This window comes from Molossus molossus, unplaced genomic scaffold, assembly GCF_014108415.1.
Source record: "Molossus molossus isolate mMolMol1 unplaced genomic scaffold, mMolMol1.p scaffold_m16_p_1, whole genome shotgun sequence".
Lineage (NCBI taxonomy): Eukaryota > Metazoa > Chordata > Mammalia > Chiroptera > Molossidae > Molossus > Molossus molossus.
Genome location: NW_023425344.1, coordinates 124,722,619 through 124,729,344, shown reverse-complemented (window position 1 = coordinate 124,729,344; position 6,726 = coordinate 124,722,619). Strand labels below are relative to the sequence as shown.

The 6,726-nt window shown below is 37.9% G+C and overlaps 1 pseudogene; it reads right to left on the bottom strand.

Moving 5' to 3' along the window:
* Nucleotides 1-216: 216 nt before the first annotated feature.
* LOC118638029 lies at nucleotides 217-5,151 on the bottom strand (annotated as a pseudogene).
* Between the last annotated feature and the right edge of the window lie 1,575 nt (nucleotides 5,152-6,726).

Sequence of the window (6,726 nt, the reverse complement as noted above, 5' to 3'; positions counted from 1 at the left end):
CTCTCCCAACACACACTCCACATCCTCCCTCCACCCATGGATGGTGTCAGAGGTCAAACAAAAGTCTGCAGAAGACCTGTACATCTCTTGTGGTTTCCAGGGCTAGAGCTAAAGAAAGCTCCACCTTCTGCTTAACTGAACTAGGGTCTTCAAATCAAGATGTCTGAATTTCCACTTAGCTCTACTGAGCTTCAAGCGTTGCTGCTAACTCCATGCTCACCATATTTGGCATGTCTGAATCACCTCCTTTAAGGCCTTCGGCCCCTCCATCTTTCTGTTCTTTATGGCCATGGCAAGAAAGACTGCTCCATTTGAAGCTTCCTGAGACACAAATGTCACCAGAGGTTTTTGCAAAGACATGGCTGAGAGGATTTTCCTGCCTGAGAAGAACTTTAATAGTGAGCAAGGGCTTGCAGATGTCACTGGCCACATTGCTGGGTTCCAGGGAGAACAGGGTACCCATCTTCCCCAACTGTTTCATCACCACCAGGATGTGACTGCTGAAGGCTGTGCAAACCACCTGGGTGGGAACCACACATATCACTTCAATCTTTTGCTTTGATGTCACTAAGGGTTTGCCTTCTATGGCTGGGTTCTCTTCAACAGCACCTGAGACTTTCTGGATTCTTGATTAGGCACACATGTATATACCCATAGGATGGCAAAAAAGGGTGTTGTCAAACTGAACTTGTCTTTAGAGGCAGGTGAGGGGCCTCACTCCCTGCCAAAAGCAGCACCTCCTTCATGCTCTCAAGGCTGCAGCATCTCTGAGTGGCCCACCTCTATCAGACAGCCTTCAGTGAGGGCACTGCCACCCGTGTGGAAGCAAGCTCTGCAAGCAAGCTGGGGCCAGAGCGGGGGCACGAGCACCACTGTTTCTCTTGTCTGCCCAGTGAGTTTTTTTTTTCTTTTTTTTTTTTCTGCATTTGGAGAAATGATTGGCCTCACAGAGAAGCAGCACCACCCCAGGCTGGGTGGAGACCCTGGAGGCTGTGGGGCAGTGGGTGGCTAAGGCAAACCTCAGGAACATTCACCTGCCACCATCCCATCCCCACTCATCTCCTGTAGTTCATAATTCTTATAGTGACAGCATCCAGAGTTTATAGCACTTCAAAATACATGCATTATAACAGTTAATACTTTATACTATAATTCTTTCTTGAATAGTTCCATAGCCCTCTTATTTATTTTTCTCTTCCTAGCACAAGCTTTGGCTCCCAATATTTGTTAATTGAATGAATATTTATAACTGTTATCAGCAAGTGTAACTGCCTTTTAAAAATAATAAAACATAGCATGTATGTGCATGTACCTCCATATCTTCAAGAATGATATTGACATCCCCTGATACTGGATCCATCATTACTTCTGTCTTTCAGAAGTGGCTATTGAAGGCAATTTCAAGGAACTCCCATGGACCCTTGCTCCACTTCTAACTCTGGAGAGAGCAGAGAGTAGAGTAAGCACTTTGCAGTGCTCAGAGGAAAATGTGCTTGCTATTTTAAACATATGTAAAAGCTATAGAGCAATGATAAGAAGGATATTAATTTTGTGGTTTTTCTGTTAATGTATGGGCTTACAAAACTTTATATCAGCCTAAGATAATCCTGAATTTCCTCACATGCTTCTGACTTTTGTGTTTTGTTCTTCTGGGGTGTCAGAAATGGAGCATGTTGTGTGTGAGGGGTGCCTGTGATAGTATAGTGCAGGTCAGTGGAGAATCTTCAATCAGACTCAAATAATAGAGATGAGTACACAAAGGTGCCTTGCTTGATTAGACTTTTTCTACAGAAGTATAACTCATGTTAAAATAATATAAGCATTAATAATGTAATATAGATAATTAACTAACTATAGATTCAAGTTATTTACTTAGACTGAAGATGCTATTTGAAACAAAATTTAAAGAAATAAACCTATAATTTTCTTGAGGCTTACTCATGTTATTTCCCTAGGGATTTATTTCATAGACCATTCTCCTTTTCTTTGGTAAGGAGCCCCACGCTGACTTTGTTAGCATAGATAGCTAGATATTAATAAAGGAAGGGAGCAAAGCAAATCAGACATTATTAAGCACAATAAACTAGAGAGCATGAGTCTGCTTCACTAGGAAGTTACAGCTTCACACACTCCCCAGAGCATCCTCTGCCTTCAGGACCTAAGCCCATTAAACAGGCATACCATACTGGGAGGAATAAAAACAATAGGAGAAATTCTGCTGGTACATGCCCAGTGGAAGCCAAGATGGCCAACACAGAGACCTGTCTGTCTAGTCTAGAAAAAAAATTTGATTGGATAAGGAACACAGTACTCCAGAAAATCTAGGAAATAGATTGGTAAGGAATGGACCCATCAGAAGCCCAAAAAAGCTTGTGAAGATGATTGGTTAGTTTGAAGAAATGCCTGATTTGTCATAAGCCTAAGATAATATAATCAGCCTAACAAAGAATTGCTTTTCTCTCTCTCTCTCTCTCTCTCTCTCTCTCTGCAACATGTGCTTGTCCTGTTGGGTCACACGTGTAGTAGCAACCATGTGGCCCTAGCAGTGTGTGGGAGACCAAGTATGGGTCTGGGCTTGAGTGCAGCTTGGAACAGACTAAACTACCCAAATGGGGACAGGCTGAATTAGACTGAACCAATGGCACAACTTTTGGAACTTGGCCTTCGTACTGGTCTTGATAAAGACAAGATTGGACTTCTTCCATGGTAGTACGGATGGAGATGGGACACTAGAAACCCAGAGGCAGTCCTTTGATTTTGCAACTACAATAAATCTCACCACAAACCTCAACCTTTCATGTGTGTTTCCCAGAATTCTTTTCTTGCAACTCCGCAAAAGAACATGATTTCCACTGGCAAGAACTTGACCAGTCACCCTGCGTTGAGCAGATGTTGACTGCATTTTGAAGTTCTTTGAAGTGAGTCTGGGTTTGAGTTGAATAGTTATGTCTTCTTAGTATAAAAATGATAACGACAACAATAACACAACACACACAAAAATACCTCTTTCACCTTTTATTTCAGGTACATGAGAAAGTATAAAAACTTATTGCCTCAATCTATCCCTCCCACCTCCCAGGCATAACACTTTCAAATAGTTTATCTTTCTGAAAAAAAAAATTAATCTCTCATTGCATTTTTTCCCCATTGTGTATCTATATCTGTAAACACACACATACACACCAAACACTATGCAAAAATAACACAGAACTTTTTTTTTTGGCATTTTTAAAACTTATAGGGTTTAGGTTACTGTTTCAATGAAGAAATTATCTCTGAAAGTTGCAGGACCATTTCCCACTGATGCAAACCAGCAACTTGTTGGATGGAGACAGATTGTTCTAAAATTCAGAAAGGCATCTTCAGTAGATTCCAAGTTCTCTTCTGGAGGCCTTATTAGTTTAAGTCACTTCCATGTTTCTAAACAAATTCCTGGTGTGTATAAAACATACAATTTAAAAGCAAATGAAAAAAATGTTCCTGTATTCCTGTCTCCAAAGACAGAGAAATATTCTATACATCTGGCCAACTCTGCCATGGTAGCACTGATTTTAATATTTTTACAAGAGGAGTGGCAGGACATAAACATAAATCATGATTTAGATAAAGCCCTATTGACAAGCCCAAATGACTACTTTAAGGCATTGGAGGAGAAAGTCTAGGGGCAACACCTTGATTTAGTATAATTAACTAAAGTCAGAATTCTTCATAAACATTATTGTGTGTCACTACTCATTTTGTCCTTTAGCACAACAGAAGATAGTGTATATTGTGTCTGCTAGTCCACTTTGAATGGAATTCCTTTAGTGTAGGGAATACCACAATTTGGGCTGCCTTGTCCCTGAAAAATTGTGAAGTAGATGAAGTTTATTCTTGCTACCATCTTACCTTACCTCTCCTTATGTCCTGATTTCTTGTCATCATTCTTCAAGCTCAATCCTGTCCTATTCCCAAGGGCCTCCTTGCTGTCAGTTAATAATAGCTTTTAATGCTATTATTCTTCTCAGAGTTTTGCATTTTAATAGGACCCCCAGGGATTAAAATGCTTCCAGAACCAAAAGAGTGAATCCCTAATGGTGGAATTTTAGGTATTTGTGACAGGCATTGTGGGAGCCTTTCATGTAAACCTCTCAGAAGACAAACACCCTGACAACCTTTAGTTGCACTGACTTGGTATGGTTGGCCCCTGAGAGGAATACAGGAATGTAAATTAATCAGCAATGAAATAGTGAATTTTATTGAAAAGACAATCTTAAACTTTGCTAATTATAGCTTAATGTTTTAATCAATTTTTCAATAAATGAGTACATGGTAACATTAGAGGCACTTCCAGCTGGGAAAATTATGCAGTGTCTTAGGGAGATTCTCTCAAGTAATGGTGCAGTAGGCGGTAGGAGACTGCTGGGATGGAAACACTTAACCATCTGTGCTCCAGGTCTTAGCTCCTTACTGAAAGAAACACTCAAAAGACACAGAGTAGAATCCATGTATAAGCATGAAACAGTAATAAACCTCATACTAAACTGTTGTTCCCATATACATTTTGTACATGGATAGATGCTAGGATATTATTCTTACCATGGTCCAGAACAAGAGGCTGTCAGACTCTGGCTAATTCATCTGAAACTCTCTATCACCGTTTTGTCTACCCCCTTCCCCCTGCTAGGTAAATAGTGCATTTCATCCATTATTCAGCTATCAGAGACTGTCAGGATTTTCTGGATGTGGAAATTGGGAGTTCTTACATTTCTTTAAAATGTGAAAAAATGGATTTGCTAAATTGCTGGAAAGGAAAATGAAGAAAGATATCAACTCCTATAATATAATTAATCCTTGTGATTCTTCCCCGGGGGCCTAAGTTGAGTTTTTTTTTTAGTAATGGAATTTAAGTTTTTATTTTTTTTCGTATTTTTTTTGGTTGTCATAATTATACTTAACTACCTGTAGCAAGTACTATGGAGGAGAGAAACTATTGTAAATAGGTTTGTGGCACAGAGAAACGATGGGTTTTTAATTTGTGCTCAGTGAGAAAAAGCACAGAGCAGCTGTTCAGGGCTCTATGGTAGAACTGTAAACACATTGCTCTTCCTACCAATCAAGCATTACAAATTCTACTTTATAGCTCTTGGAAGTATCTGCAATTTTTTCCATGTTGAATGCTGCAGTTTGAAGTCTTCTTTTGGCTAAACTTTCCAGGTCAAAAGTTGAAGGTATAAGAATACTGAAAGCAATGTAAAATCTTATGCATGTAAAAAAATACACACACACATAAAATTTGCTTTTGCTTTAATCTTTGTAATTAGAGATGGTGATTTCTGCACTTGTTAAAAGGAGGATATTGAAATGCAAGAGGCATGGGGAGATGATGGGGAGATGATCATGGAGCCTACCAAACACTTAAAATGGACCCAAGTCTCTACTTCTGGATGATATTTCTCTAAGTATCTAAGAAATCACAAAGCCTGGACTATTATCTGTTTCCACATTGCCATGGCATGGTGCAAGAGATCTGGACATAAAGATAGAAGACCTGGTGTAAATTCAGCAATTCCATTTGCTGTGCCTTCTGGAGGGAATGTATTTCAGCAGGGTATTCACTGTACCCTCACATTCTGTGAAAGATTTTTTTATTTTTTGGTAAATTGAAAAATGCTTTTGAAGTATTAGAATGATGAAAAAGTTATTCTGGTGAATTTAATACAATTTGCATCAATGAAGATAGAATACATTATTAAATACAGTAGCAAGTGCTCAGAATAGAAATGGGTGACCCTGCATTGTACAGAAAGGAAAGGAAGCAAACGCATTTCTTTTTTTTTTTTATAAACTGATTTCTGTTAAAGTAGTTCATTACTGTGAACTTGATATAATCATAATTTTAAAAAATCACTGAAAAATTCTTCCATTGTAGAATGTAGGTGCTCAGGTAGAAATGATGTTACTAATAATAACCGACACTTAGGAAACATTTGGTGTATGTAAGGAGAAATGTTGAAAGGAGTAATCTAGTTAGAGAGATATAGTTTGTAAACAACCATACATGAAAGTCACAAACATTATCTCAAAGGGTAAAGTCTCAGGGGAAAGTTACAGAATTACATATATTGAAATATATGTTTCAATATATTTGTCAATGGCTCTATGAAGGCAAAAAAGACATCTGTGCAAATCCATGTGGACTAAACAGTAGATTGATGAAATGATCAAGATTTAACATAGATTCCACTGAAAACAAATATCTGAGCACTCACAATTCAGATACAAATGGATGAGTGTATAAAGATAAACATATTGGAGATTCTTACAACTTAACTGGGAGATAAACATATAAACAACTAAAAGAAGATGTAATAAATAAGATAATAAAGAATTTAAGTCTGAATTTGAATCCCTGTTCCAGTTTGTGTAATCTTGGGCAAATTACACTTACTTTCTAAAAGTCTTAATGTTATTATCTAGCAAATGGAATAATAATAGTATCTGCCCCACAGTTCTTTGTGAGGACTTAATAGTACAGGGCATGTCAAATACTCAGCTTAGTAGCACCCAATACACGTGAGCCATTATTATTACTATCCTCATAGTTATTTATTATTTAAGAATAATAGAATATTATTCTTAATAGGATATGGGTAAAAGGGTTCAAAAGGTACAAACTTGGAGTTATAAAGTAAATAAATCATAGGGATATAAAATACATCATGTGGCTATAGTTATTAATACTCT